We start from the raw sequence: 15284 nt of genomic DNA, 5'->3' as shown, positions 1-15284 counted from the left end.
AGTTTTTGCTATTAGTTTAATCTAATCTTTTAACCCCTTTAGATCCCACTTAAACTTTTTTTCCTGTCATTAGTCCCCCCCCCCCTTCCCTAATCTTTAATGGTTTTGTTTACTTAGTTAGGGCTCTAAAGTAGGATTTTTCTTGTAACTTCTGTGTCTCTGGAGGGGTCACACCTGTGTTGAGCCCCTACACCTGTGGGACCCTTGTTACTCTGTGTCCTGCCTTCCCCTTTTTTCCTCGAGCACCCCAGGAGTAGCTTTGGTTTGGGGCCAAGCCTGAAGCCTTCAGTCAAAGCCAAGGATCCCTTTAAGCGCCTTTCGGACAGAGCCAATTGCCTCCTTAGCCGCCCTTCCTTGTTCTGCTGCTTCCTACCTTGCAGAGCTGGAACCCGACGCCCTGATGCCGGCAGGACTCTGCCTTCTTGTCTGTTCCGGAGAACCTCGATCTGCATTCTCTCTCTCCCTCCTCTCTCACTTTCGGTCTCACCCCCAAGGTATGAGGGTCCCTCCCGGGTCCGAATCCTCGGCTCCCAGGTCCTCTCATAGATCCCTGTTTGGAGGCCAAGGTAGAGAGGGTCTCCAGGCAACTCCTATGACTGATCATGAAAGTTCAGTTGTCTCTAAAGCTTTGACTACTGGCTCCCTGTCCTGTGTTGACTAGCCCTTCTCAACAGACTGGCTATCGCTTTGGAGCCAGAGCTGGCTTGGGCTCCTTGAAGTGTTTGGAGCCAGAGCTTCGTTGGGCTTCCACCGTCAGCGTCTTGAGCCGATCATTGTCTGGGCTCCTCCTCCTCTCCAGGCTCCGAACTCCTTATGTCCTCCCTGTGGGATCCCGACCTTATGAACTCCCATCCCTCCCTCTCTGGAGGCCTCTGCTGGCCCAGCTGCCCCCCTCGGCAGCCATGGCCGTCTCTCTGCCTCTCCATGTGCAAGGTCGTTGTTCTCTCGGATGGAAGGGATTCCATGTCCCTGATACGAGGGTGCCTTGAGGGCAGACTCCTGTGTCTGCTCCACCATTGACCACCTGCTCTCCCCTTCGCTCCCTCCCCTCACCTTTCATCGCTCCTCCCCCCCTGCCTCATCAAGCTCATGTCCCACTCAGCCTCAGGTAGCCCAGGTAAGCCAGTGTGGGAATGGGGTATCTTCTGGAGGAGCTGATCATGGAAGAGGAAGAAAAAACATGTTGAATGTTGACTTCTCCCGGGCAGAGACTTGGAGATTGAAGGGGGAGTAGGCCCGGTCCCAAGGTCCCTGAGGATTTGTCCTTTTCAGACAGAGATCTCAATCCAGAGGAACAGGACTGCTCTTAGTAACCTAACCCTTCCTTGGACTAGTCTGTGATCCTGGGCCCCGTTTGGTTCTCTCCTCTCGTTTTTCGACCCACTGTGGTGGCTGTGGGCTAGATGAGGGCTGGATGGCGGACACAGTGTTGGGAACTCCCCCCGCAGGCCCGCAAAATTCATCACTGCCCCGTCCGATGAACAGTTTCTTACGAAGGGTGTCCCTGTTGATGCCATGGTGGTTGCAGCAGCCACTAAGAAGGAGCTGGCTGACCCTTCTGTGCCTGTCCAGCCACCTAATAAAGAATCTAGGACAATAGACAGGTACAGGAAGCGGATGTTTTCTTCAGCGAGCTTTTCCGTGCTGAACTATCTGCCATTTCACCCGCCTTCAAAAGGATCTCCTTAAGGAGCTGGGTGATACCCTTCAGGATCCATCTGCTGTGGGGTCTCAGGAAAAGATAAACTCCCAGCTGGCAACCCTTAACTCTATAGTTAACTCCTCCATGCGGCTCATTTCTTATGTAGCCGATTGGGCGAGTAGGGCCACAGGCGTGGCTTTGAGAAGACATGCCTGGATGTGGTTATGTAACTTTGCTGACCCCTTTAAAGCATCCTTCACCAATACCCCCTTCGATGGTTCGGCTTTGTTTGGACCACAGGTAAGGGATACACTTACCTGGTGTGAGCAGGAAGGCAAGACTCTCTCTGCCGTGTGAGTCAGTTTTTCTACTCCCTCTAGACCATACCCTAAAGGTCAAGAGTGGAAAAATGTGGTTTTGCAAACCCCAGGTAGTCGTGCCTGACACACGTGGCGAGTTTCCCTCCAGAGGCAGAGGAGGGAACAATAGATGCTGCCAGAGGGGCATAGGGGGTCCGCAAAATCAGGGTAGCAGGGAATCCTTCTTTGATAAACCCTTTCAGCACCCCTGAGGGACTGCCCAACTGGCCACCTTCTGAGGCAGTCTGGGGGGAAAATTGTCACTGTACCCAGAAGCCTGGCGACTCCTCACACAAAACAAATGGGTACAGTCGATCATATCGGAGGGTTACAAAATCCCCTTTGTCCACACTCCCGTACAAACAAGTCCCTTCCAGATGTTCCACCAGGTCTAAGGGAACAAGCAGTTCTAGAAATTTCAAAACTGCTAGAAAAAAGAGCTATCCAACCAGTCCCAGCAGACCAGCAAGGATCTGGGATTTACTCCAAGTTCTTTTTGGTACCAAAAAAGACAGGACTGGAGATGCATTTTGGAGCTCAGCAGGTTAAACAAATCTGTTCAAAGAACAAAGTTCCTGATGGTCACGCTTCGGTCCTTTCTACCCTTTTTGGGTCAGGACAATTGGATGTGCTCTGTAGACCTTCAGGATGCATACTACCATATCAAAATGGACAGACACTCAAGAACGTTTCTCCTCTTCTGGCTGAGAGCCAGTCACTATCAATTCAGAGCCCTGCCCTTTGATCTCACCACAGCCCCCAGGGTGTTCAAATGCATGGCAGTGGTTACGGCTCACCTGAGACTGTGAGGATTCCAGGTGTTTCCATATTTAGATGACTGGCTCCTAACTGCTTCCAGCAGGCATCAGCTAATCCGAGCCAGGGATTATACCATACAAACTTTCTCAGCTAGGTATCTCTATAAACTATGAAAAGTCTGCATTGTCGCCTTGTCAGTCTATAACCTTTTATAGGCGCCATTCTAAATGCAAAAGAACTGTCGGCAAAACTTCCATTAGAAAGAGTATTAGAGAAACGCCGACATGTTCAAACATTACTACAGTGCAAAAGAATTCAGGCCAGATTTGTACTGAACTTTGGGTCTCATGGCAGCAGCAATCACATTACTTCCCCTGGCTCGATTTCGCATGCGGATTCTTCAATGGATGCTTTTTACCCAATGGTCCTTCCAACAGCTTCCAATGTCTCACAAAATCACCCAATCATGCAAAGACCATCTCTCTTGGTGGATGGTCTCCCCTCAACTTTTTCAGGACAGACAGTTTGTCCTTCCGCCTGCGGTTGCCACGGTGATGACAGATGCCTCCCTGATCGGGGGGGGGCATTTTCAGGGCAGGAGTGTCCAGGGCACTTGGCAACCCCTAGAGTACCACCTGCACATAAATGTCTTGGAGATGAGAGCGGTACTTTTAGTGTTGAGAGCTCTTCAGGACTCTCTACCTACCGGGACTATTGCAGTTCAGACCGACAATGTCGGTAGTCTGGTACATCCAACAAGCAGGGCGGAACCAGGTCCTATCCCTTATGTCAAGAAGCACTCTGACTCTGGCAGTGGGCGATCTCCACTCAACGGTTTCTGATAGCAACGCACATCCCTGGGAAATCCAATGTCATAGCGGACAGGCTAAGCAGAGCAATTCTTATGCCTCACTAGTGTTGTCTCAATCAGTCAGTAGCGGAAAAATTTTTCTGCAGATGGGGTCAACCGTGCGACCTTTTTGCAACCCCTCTCAACAGCAAGTGCAGCGACTTCTTCAGTCTTTCCTCTCCCAGGCCATTCCCCCAGAGACGCTCTAGTTCACGATTAGCCCCGGGGTCTTCTCTATGCATTCCCTCCCTTTCCCTTAATTCCAGAACTGATTCAGAAAGTGACCGCTTTGGGATCCAGGATGATCCTCCTTGCTCCTTACTGGCCTCGACAAATTTGGTTCCCATTCCTGCATTGTCACCTGCTGGAGCAGCCCTGGAATCTGGACCCAGTGCCAGACCTCTTGATCCATCAGTCGGGCGAGCTGCACCAATCCTTTCGCTCTCTCAACCTCACAGCTTGGTTGCTCCACTTGCAACCTTAGCCAGGCTTCCACATATTTCTCAGTCAGTGTGTGAAATCATACTTCGCATAAGTCTTCTACCAGGAAGATTTATGCTAGTAAGTGGAAACATTTTTCCCTCTGGCAGAGGCCAGGAATATAAACCCCTTTACAGCCCCTGTCCATAGCGTGTTGGATTTTTTGGCGGAACTTTTTCGAGCAGGTTCCTTGTCTGCCACCATTAGGGTCCAGTTGGCTGCTATTGCTAATTTTCATGTTGGTCTATCATGTCCCACAAACTGTGTAAGGCCTTTCTTAAGGGGACTATTTTACTTAGACCCCCAGTTAAAGATCCCCCTCCTCTGTGGGATTTGAACTTGATATTAGCTTCATTGATTCTCCCTCCTTTTGAACCTGCGGTTTCTTGTTCCTTAAAGTTACTCTCCTGGAAGACTATCTTCTTAATTGCCATCACCTCAGCCAGAAGAGTATCGGAACTTCAAGCCCTTTGTATTCACCCTCCTTATCTTATTTTTCACAAAGATAGTTTCACTCAGGACTGATCCTTCCTTTTTACCCAAAATACCCTCAGAGACAAATCTCATTCAGGCTATTGATCTTCCTGTCTTTTTTCCCCAATTATTCAAACAGAGCTGAACAAAAGTTACACTATTTGGATGTTCACAGGCAATTACGCTTTTATTTGGATAGAAACAAGCAGACAAGAAAATCAGATCAACTCTTCCTGTCCTATGCTGAGGGCAAGCAGGGCCTACCAGTTTCTAAGGTAACCTTGTCCAGGTGATTGGCCTCCATTATTACCTTGATCTACCAACTGAGACATAGGGAACTACCTACAAAACCAAAAGCTCATTCCACCAGAGTATTGGCTACGTCGTTAGCTTATCAGGCTAGACTTCCAATGGAATTTATTTGTGCTGCAGCCACATGGGCCACTCCTCATACCTTCATTTCACATTACAAGTTGGATGTGGCCTCCAGGAGTCGAGCTGATTTTGGTTCCACTGTGCACAGGAGTCTGAGCCACCCAGGGCTAAGGTGCTAGGGAAGCTGTCCCATCCAGCAAGAATGAAGGTGAGATAGACAACTTAACATTAAGAAGTTATGTACCTACGATAACGTTCCATGTTAGTTGTCTTCATCTCGCCTTCTTTCTTGCGTCCCACCTTCCATCCTTCCCCCCCTAGCCTGGTCAGGACCGAAAGGAATCTCTGAGGCCTTCTTCCTATAGTTGACTCCTTTTTAGGTTACGTCCTCCTCTGCTTGTAGCACTGTAGGTAAACCTTGTGGTGGGAATTGGTGTTTGTTCCTTGGTGTTAGCTCTACCTAACGAGATCTGAGTATCCGACGCCTAGCATTGTGGGATAAGGGGAGGCCTTGAGCCGGTAAATAGCTCTCGAGCTTTAGTAAAAGGCCGAGTCAGAGCCGAGGTTTGGCTCTGAACCCATCCAGCAAGAAAGAAAGCGAGATGAAGACAACTAACATGGAACGTTATGGTAGGTTCATAACTTCTTATTCTCTATTAATCAGACTATTTACCTATCGGTGTTCTTTCCTAAATTTTCAAACAAGGGAGAGTATTTACATTTACTTTATGTCCACAGATAACTGAGATTTTACTTGGAACAAAAACAATCTAACTCATACCAGTTATTTATATCCTTTTCTGGTCCAAAAATAGTGAAAGTCTGTCTCTAAACTGACCTTCTCTAAATGGCTTGGAGTCTTTTCCATCAAACATCAGGGCTCACTCCACTAGATCAGTGACTACTTCTGTGGCGTTCCATTCCACAGCTTCATGGAGTACCTCCGTGCAGTGGCTACATTAATTTATCACTCATTACAAAGTGGATGTGGTCTTCAGGGGAAGAGTTTCTTTGGCTCAATCATGCTCAGGAATGTTTTTCCGCAGAGGAAGAGCTTCTTTGGCTCAATCGTGCTCAGGAATGTTCTTCCACAAGGGCTGCCAAGTGACACAAGGTAGCTGGGGACTCTGCCCATCAGTGATGAATGGAATGAAGATTAACATAATCAGATAAAGAAGTTCTTACCATAACGTTCCATCTGTGTATCTTCATCCATTCATCCCATCCTCCTTCCCCCTCCTAGAGGCTCCTGGGGGATACTTTGGGTCCACCTCCTGGATTAAGGTTTTTGCTCAGACTGCGCCTGCTTTACTAAGTTGGGACAAACTCTATCTGAGGTAACAGGGAGGAGGGTATTGTGGATAAAAGCGTAGCTCAAGAGTTTTTGGCTGGCGTGAGCTTGGTATAAGGCTGACTCTGTTCCAAGGGCAGAACCGATGACCCATCAGTGATGAATGGATGATCAACAACACGGTGGGAACATTATGGTAAGACATTACTTCTTTTTTTCAAATGTCTCCCAAACATCAGTGACTGCAAGCAGTGTGAGATTCACAAGCTGCTTGCAAACCAGGTCATTCAAGCGGTCCCATCAGGCCAACGAGGATCCATTGTCTACTAAAGATTCTTTCTGGTACCAAAGAACAAGGACCTCAGGACTATTCTGGATTTAAGCAAGTTGAATCCATTTTGTTAAATGCACCAAATTCAGGACAGTTATAGTGCTGTCCATTTACCTGTGCTGATGAAGGACAATTGCATGTTCTTGATAAAACGTCAAGGGTGCCTGCCATCATATAAAGACAGAGGTGCTCCAAGAGATTCCTGCCTTTCTAGCTTGGGGCCCAGTCAATGCCAAATAAGGTTTTGCCCCAGCCCACCCCCTGGGTTTTCACCAGATACATAGCAGTGGCTGTAGACTGGCTCTGACTGTAGGGATACCAGTGCTGCTGCAGCCTGGCTACGACTGCAGGGGTTCCAGTTCTTTCCTTACCTGGATGATGGGGGGGGGTCATAAGGAGCCAGAGTTACTGATCACAGCCAGGGGCACTACTCCAGCTATGCAACCACTTGAGCATTATGGTTCATTATCCAAGATGGGAGTCTGCAGGAGTTCATAAGTTGCCACTTGGATACTCGGGCAAATTGCCAGGCTCCAGAGCAATGAACCTTCAAGTATGCTGTTGGTTCTTGTACTCGAAGCTTCAAGCTACTGCAGTTTTGAAACTCATAGGCTACATGGCAATGTCTTTAGGGTTGGTGGTTCTAGCTAGATGTGAGGACTTGACAATGGGCTCCAGTAATAGTGGTCATTCATGACTCACCCAATTGTCTTTCCAGTATGGTTGACAAAAGTAGGCCACAACCAAAGTTAATAGTGGTTTCAGTCTCCTTTCAGTGAACATTTGTCCTTCCTCTTTGGCCAGTCACCAGACTCCTCCCCTTTTTGGGTGGGGAACATTTCGAGGGGAGAATGGTTCAAGGTTCCTGGTCTTTTGTGGAGGCTGGCATTCACATCAGTGTCCTGGAGATGAGAGCAGTCCTCGTATTGCAAGCTTTTCAGGATGCCCTTCCCAGAGGTGTGATTGCGATGCTGACAATCTGGTTGCCTGATATTTCAAGCAGGGGGGACATGATATTCTCATTGTTGAGGACTTGAGCGTTTGTCAATTGGTGATTCTTTTTCATCTCTGCAATTTCTGGTTGCAATACCCATCTGGGGAAGTCCAACTTTCTGGCCAGTATCCTCATGAGGAACATTGTGCCGCCTCATGAGTGGTCTCTAAATCAGCATTGCGGCTCATTTTTTTTTCCAGAGCTGGGGCACTCTTATGACCTATTTCTCTCCCTGTCCAACACTCAAGTGCAGCAGCTTTTTATGCTTCAGTCTGTCACCCTGAAGCTCTACTTGCTTGGCCCTTGGGACTCCTGTATGCTTATCCCCCAGTTCTTTGATTGTAAAATTCCTCCAGGAGCCAGACTGCTTCAGTGACTGTAATCCTCATAGTGCACTTCTGGCCTAATCAGATATGGTTTCCCTTCCTATGGCCTGTTCTAAACTACCCCTTTGGGCACTGGATCTCATTTCTTCTCTAGATTTGGTTACCCACCCCACTCTCACACTCTCCAGTCCTTTACGGTTTCTCCAGTTTCCTTGATGGCTACATATCCGAAGCTTTACTAAGCTGTAATGCACATCTTCATTTCCACGAGGAATTTCAGCAAGTGGAGACATTTCACAGTATGGGTGAAATCGGTGGGCTCGCTACCTTTTCCTTTCGAATCTGTTTTAGGCTTTTCTTGCTGAGTTGGAGTCTGGTTATAGTTTTCTTACCATTAAGGTGCAGTTGACAGCTATTTCTAATTTTCACATTGGCAGGGAGAATGTTCCTTTAGCTGCACTCAAGATTCCAAGGCTTTTCTCAAAGGTACCCTTTTATTGTGTCACCTAGTTTGGGATTTAGTTTCTTCTTGGGATTTGCAATTTGTTTTCCAGACTCTCCTTTTGAACCCTTGGCGATGTTTGACTTGTAGTTACTGTCTTGAAAGACCTTTGTTTTTGCTGGTAGGTAGTTCTGCAAGGTTTCAGTTGCAAGTTGATTCTTCACCTCTTAGTTGGTGTTTCATAAAGGTTTTGCTTCTTAAGAATCCTTTTCTGCCAAAGTTAGATTCTGAAAATAACCTAACGGTTCATCTTCCTATATATTTTTCCCATTTTCTCCAATAAAGGCAAATACCTTTTGCATTGTTTGGATGTACCTAGGCAACAGATTTATTTGGACTATAACCAGTCCATTATTTGTATCTAGACTGGGCTCACCTGTATTTAAAGTAATTTTCTCCAAGTGGCTGTTGGATCATGTTTAGTTTGCATAGTCTTTGAAAAGACTCTTCCACACAAGTCTAAAGGTTGTGCGACAAGGTCTATGGCTATTTCCACTGATATTACAGAAAGGAAGGCTGTAGATTGTGCAGCTGGCACTTGGCTGGGTCACCACAAAATGTGTTGCATTATGAGACAGGTATTCTGTCTAGATGCAGTGCTTTCATTGGCTCCACTGTTACAGAATATCCTTCAACCTCCTCCTCCATCGGTAGCTATGGAAACCTCCCCTTTTTGTGATGACCTGACAATGATGGTCATTTGCTCCTTATTTTTGGAGTACGGTTTCCTTTTTGGTTGGAACTTTTTTTTAGTAAATTTTGAGTGGTCTTCATGTGGGAGAGGAGCGTGGAGTTTGTAGGTAAGGTAGGTGGTGTGAGTTTGAAGTCTAGTGGAATTGGCTGGTGTCTGATCAGAGTCTAATCCAAAGACCCACAATTTGAACCAAATGGAGACCGACAACACTGATCAATCGTTATGGTGAGTACATAACTTTTGCTCTGATATTTTATATCTTGATTCCTTACGATTAGGACTTTGGTTCTGTCCTCTGAGCCGACACGACCCATTCACAACCCTGCGCCAGCCAAAAAGCTCTCAAGCAAAGTCCTACCCATAGTGCTCCTCTTCTTGTCTCTAAAGATCTCGTTTGCTGCGTTCCCTACAAGACGTGTCAAGCCAGCGCGCTCAAAGGTAAGTTTTTTTTTTTTTCAGTAACAAACTCTAACATTCCTTAAGTTTTAATTCTTTCCTTTGTAGTTCATTTCTCTTTCACTAATCTTCCTACCCTCTACCTCCTGGTAGCGAAAGTACAATCGTTGGTACAGCCCTTCCTTTCTACTCTTGTGGGTATGCCTTCCCTTCCTCTTACAGTTGGTATTCCAAAAAGAGAGGGATGGGGAGATCTTGTACTTTTCTTTACTCTGTAGAACTCTGTATAGTGTATAACGTGTTACTGTTTGGTTGGACTTTTTAGCCTCTGATACTAGTGTTATCAATGTCTGAAAAGACCGTTCTAGGTTTCAAACAGTGTGACAAATGTGGGTGAAAAATGCCCAACTCTGACAACCACGCCCAGTGTGTATATATTTAGGAGTTTCTCATTTCTGCGGAAACTTTGACAAACTTTTTTTTGTTGTAACCGAGAAGCAGTTGATTGAGCAAAGCTTCTATAGATATTGGGTTAAGTCTTGTAGGAGGGTTTTAGATGAGTAGATCAAAGTACAGTTGTCTGTATTGCACAATTGTTTATTGGTGGTATGTAGGCTATTAATGGTGACTAGCAGGGAACCTAAAATGTAGCCCTGTGGGACTCTTTGACTCGGAGGAAAGTAGAGAGGTTTTCATTCCATTTGACTGCACTGCATTGGACTGGTAATGGCACCAGAGAATAGATGCATTTGCTAACCCTGCGTATGATGATTGTAGATTTTATGAATGAGAAATTGTCCTGAAGACTTTTGGCAAGTCTAGAAATAATGCAGAGTTTACCTTCAATTCACCCTTAATAGAGAGGAAATGGAATAAAGCAATAGTGGGGCTGTTTGAAACCACGTAGGGGGAGAGCAAGTTTTCTGATGGCTAATGATTTGAATGTGTACATTTCTTTAGAATTGTAGGTAAAAAGGATTAAGTAGCTGCTGTCTTAAAAGAATTTCAGTTTAGGTACCACTTTTGTGCAAAGATAGAATGTACAATGTTTTTTCCATAATGTTCTAACAACACTTTCTGCCCCAGTAGAGATATGGGGTATGCAATAGCTTCTGCAGTCCTGAGGTATTCACCGAGGAAGGTTGGGTCCAGGTGTCGTGGGTTTCAGCATATAGAGGAGATTTAATGCTTTGGAGATGGGCTGAAAAGAGAAATAAGCAGGTAGATAAGAACTTTGCAAGGGTGGGTTAATTGGTCTGGTGTATTACTAATTATGGATTTAACTGCATTAATGTAGGGTCTGTTGAACTGGTTAGCTGTAGGCCTCCCCCCCCCCGGACTGAAAGAAATCTTATAAAAAGGATTTACGTTCCGTTACAGCATCCTCTGTTGGAAGTGTTTGGATTCCCAGTTAGTGTGAAAGATCTGTTAAAGGAAGTTGGTTTTCTTACCTGTATGAGTTTGAGTTTGGGAAGTTCCCACAAAAGGTAGTGGGTTATGGTCACTTTGGTTGTCAGCGTGCCAGAGTTTGAGATTGGGTCTGGGGAGGATGCAAGTATCCAGTATAGGATGGATTGTCTAGTGGAAGCTTCAAGTCTAGTTAGTGAAATTAGTTAAGTGAATATATAGAGCTGTGTAGAGTTTGAAGAATTAGTGGAGTTTGCCAGTTTGTTGACATCACCTAGTATGAGCTCATATGGGAATATTGGAAGATGTCCAGGCGATCGTTTCTGGGTGGGATGCAAAGACCTTTTAACTGCTATGTTCTATTTATCTTTGTTATAAGAGTTTGAGTATGAGACAGTTGGGGTGGGTTGTGGGAAAATGCATGAGTAGTGTAATGTTGATAAAAGTAGCAACCCTTGCATTTTTGTTCCCTTGCTAAAGGTCCATAAGATTAGATTGGGTGGAGTATTGGCTGTTCAGACAAGAGTTGTGGAAGTTGAATTGCTTCTTAGATTGATATGATAGAGATGGGGAGGGGCTTCAGAATGAGGTGGTAAGACTTGAGTGGCTAGAACCTGGGTTTGGGTGTGCATAGACAGAATTAGTGTTTTGGATATATTGATGGAATTTTTGTGTAAGGTAAGGATTGTGATGGGTGAACAAAGACTGTAGTAGTTATACTTGATTAAGTGGATGTATGAAGGTTGGTATAGGTGAAAGATTTGTAGGCTATTACTATTGGAGAGGTTTTGGTAGGAGCACAGGGTGTTCTGAACATTCTTAAACCACTGACCTCATCCTAAGTGTTTTACAAGTTAGGTGACTTATTGTGCAGGATTTCAGGTTGGCTGAATTGTTGAGGTGATGAAAGGGAGTTTGGTAGGTAAGTGCAGAGTAAAAGATTAAGTAAAATGAAGGAAAGGAAGTTTAGTTAAAGCTATAATGGAAGTGTGTGTTTAGAGATTATGAAGATAATTAAAGGGAAGCATAGGGGGGGGGGGGCGTTTGGAAAGAAGTGGAAGGAGCATTGGCCTGAGTAGGACTAATAAGGATTTTAAAGTGGGTGTGGTAATCAAAAAGGCATGGGTTTTCTAACAGCTGTTGGAGGTGGAGTTTTGGGTAGTGTAAATCTAGAGAAGCGAGTGGGTGGGAATTGGGGATGGGGTAGGGGACGGTGTGAGGGTAAACTGAGAGGTTTCACACCATGGGGAAAAAGTATGCCTTGAGCCACCTGTACTATGGTCTTGCAACAATTTCCGTATGTAGGTAGTCTGTAACTTTTAGCACTAGAAATTTAATGAAATTGTATCCACTACAGTGTTATGGCAATATTTGATGACTTTTACCAATCATTACCATGGGTTTTGGGGAGAAGAATCACCAGATGCAGGTTCTATGGCACACTGTATTGAAAAAGAAACCTAAAGATGGTTGTACTAATTAAATCTAATAACTTGTTAGTATTCAGTGCCATTCACGCTTGGGACCTTTGGCATGTTGGAAGAAAATGAGGATATGGTTTGTGGATGTTAGGATGGGACTGAAATACTAAAATGTAAAACAAAATAGAAAAAATATGGGTAACTTCACTTTGATTATAAATACAGATTACAATGTGAAGGACTATTACATGCTGTTTAGCAGAAAAACAATTCTTTGGTTCATTAAACACAGTGGAGGGTGGCACATTAGAAAGTAGAAATATTGGCCCCTTAAAAGCCCATTGGCATGAATTGTAGCTGCTAAGATGGCGTTTGAGGATATCACCTAGAACTTGCCAGCTTGAGAGAACAGAAGAGTTAAACTGTTGCACAACAGATCCTCTTTACAATGAGGTGCTGCTTTGAAGGATGTTTTGGTGGCCAGTAGTTTTTAAGTGAGTAGCTTTCATTCTCTTAAATTGCTCTAACAGGTATTCCAGTGATAGAGTGGAACAGGAGTGTAGTGCATTTGCAAGCACAAATTCAAAAATGCTAGCATGTACTCAGTCTAATTATCCAAAGCCTGAGAAGAAGCACTCCTTAACAATTTGTGTTGATGCAGATTTCGGCATATTCAAGGTATAGCTAACTCTAGAAACCTCTGTTGCTATTATCCAATCCCTCTTCAAGCTCTTGGCTCTGCAAGTGTACTCTGGGTTCACATGCAGTTGAATGATCTTGGCAACTTAACAGCTGATTCTAGCACTAATGAGCAGACTGATGTGGCATTTCGTAGCATACTTGCAACATGGGGAAAATATGGTAATTTCATCGCTCACTGTAATTCCTATTACTAATTGTCCTGGTTAACTTAACTTGACTGAATGAGAGTGATGAATATGCAGTCTGAAGTATCTTTACCCCTACTCCAAGGTACAATGGTCTTGGAGTTAGGACATGTCAAGGGTATGGTTGGCACTGCCGTCTTGTGTTGTGGAGTGTGTGTGTGTGGGGGGGTTGCCATAGAATGCTTTACTGGCATAGAGCAAGTTTAACTATTTCATGTGCTTGTTTTGCATTCCCCCTCCACAGAGCTGCAGGGAACAGTTACAGGTCTCAGAGCTGTGAATGATCAGTAAAATATATTCTTCCTTCCATTACAAAAAGCGAGTCTTCTGTATTTCCCACCATTTTCTGTGTTGTCTTAATTGTAAATTCCAGAGGAGAAGGAAAGGCTTGTCCAGGTCAGCCCTTCGACCAGGAAAAGTTAAGGTCTTTGGTTATTTCACCTTTGCAGTACAGAAGTCTCTTGGCAGAAGTAAAGGAACTGTCTGGACAACAGACTTTCCTTGTGTCTTGGGTTTAGATTTCCTCGTCAAACAAGACCTGTTATTGGGAATATCGGTGGTGATTTGAATTTCTTAGGAGCCTTCCAGGCACCTGAATTTAATGACTATCTCCTGTATTCAGCAAAACTGGTATCCCGTACAGCTGCAGTTAGTCTGCTTCCAGGTTTTTCTGACATGACTTCAGGTTCCTGTATGATTTTGGCCACAGTCCATGACTGGGATGTCTTTATTTCCTTTCTGCATCGTATGATCTTGTTGGATAACTGGATTGCGGTCCAGCATTGGCCGTTCAAGTAGCATTTAAAGGGAATCTTTTCCTTTGTCTTCTGAACAACTTCCATTTTTGGGACTTGAATTTCATAATTATTGGGCTTTCCTACCCACTTATGTTTGGTTCAGACATTTTTATTGGTCAGCTCCATGGTGTACAGGGATAGAACACCTGGCTAGGGTGTTAGTGACACAAGTTTGACTAGTTACTCTGGACCTTGCAGGAGCTGCAAGAGGAGTGAAAAGGTGGTAACTACTCACTGGGTGGGTGAGATGGGATGACATATTAGGATCCAGGAGAGGTCATTGCTACAGTCCTGATGTAGGTTAGGGCTTGAGAGGCAACCAGGCCTTGCCTGCAGTTAAGTCGGGAGGTTTTCTTTGAGCCCACATCTATAGAGGTCATTTTAGCTGTGAGCTATTTATATTTACCTTGGTTTTTAAAGGGTGGGGTAGTATGTGTTTGTTGCCTATGTTTTTAACAAGCGTTATCTCTTGATTGGAATTTTAATTATGTAGTAGTTCTTTAATTGATTGTGTATATAAACCTGGTTCAACACACTGAAGAAGTCTTTGTGACGAAACCTAGGTCAGTGGTGGAGAACTGGTGCATCTTGTGCAATAAAGTGGTCTGTTGGTCGAGCTTCTGCCTCTGTGGATAAGTCATTAACATTCCAGTCCAGCAGCAGCTCCAGTTGTCTGGTTAATGCTTACCTGCCAAACTTGCTTTGATAGTATGGAAGGGAAAATGTAAATACATGGGAGAGGGCAAGGCTGAGGACATATTGCATTGCACTAAGACACTTAATGGATTTATTTACAGATGCATTTGTTTATATAAAAAAAATTGCTTTTTTTATTCTTCAGGTTGTCTGTGCCTTATTTTTGGGGCCTATTTGATTTCATTGCAGGCCCTTAGGTCAGATATACCGTAGGGGATTAATCCATGCTTCCTCCTGACAATGTCAGAATTGTCCTTCAAATATTTTATTCATCTCCCCGTTTTTCTTTGAGTGCAGGAAGTGCGGAAAGCATTTTAAAGCGTGGATGTGTACAGTCTGAGTTTGCATAAAGTGTTTCATCGGCAGGTAGCCACCTACTTAGAAAAAAAAAAAGCTTTTGGGACCAGTTCCCAGAGTGTCTCTGCTTCCAGTGTTTTTCTTTGAGGATATTTATACTGTGGTCACTAGGTCGCTTGTTCAGAACTTCACCATGCACTGTTGGATTGTGACACCAGGAGGAGTTTGCTGTGGTGCTTCTGGACTAGTATCTTAGCCTTTGCCTTTGGTCTGTCTTCCTATCTTTATCTATGACACACTCTTGCA

General features: G+C 44.7%; 1 protein-coding gene across 1 annotated transcript in view; it reads left to right on the top strand.

Annotated features, from left to right (window-relative positions):
• LOC122816248 (aurora kinase A-B-like) overlaps nucleotides 1-15284 on the top strand; it is a 284795-nt gene that overhangs the window by 183909 nt on the left and 85602 nt on the right. The window lies entirely within an intron of this gene.

This window comes from Protopterus annectens, chromosome 12.part0 (assembly GCF_019279795.1).
Source record: "Protopterus annectens isolate FY-2018-M chromosome 12.part0, PAN1.0, whole genome shotgun sequence".
Taxonomy (NCBI): domain Eukaryota; kingdom Metazoa; phylum Chordata; order Ceratodontiformes; family Protopteridae; genus Protopterus; species Protopterus annectens.
The sequence above is the reverse complement of the archived record's forward strand: the minus strand, read 5'-3'. Positions and strand labels throughout refer to the sequence as shown.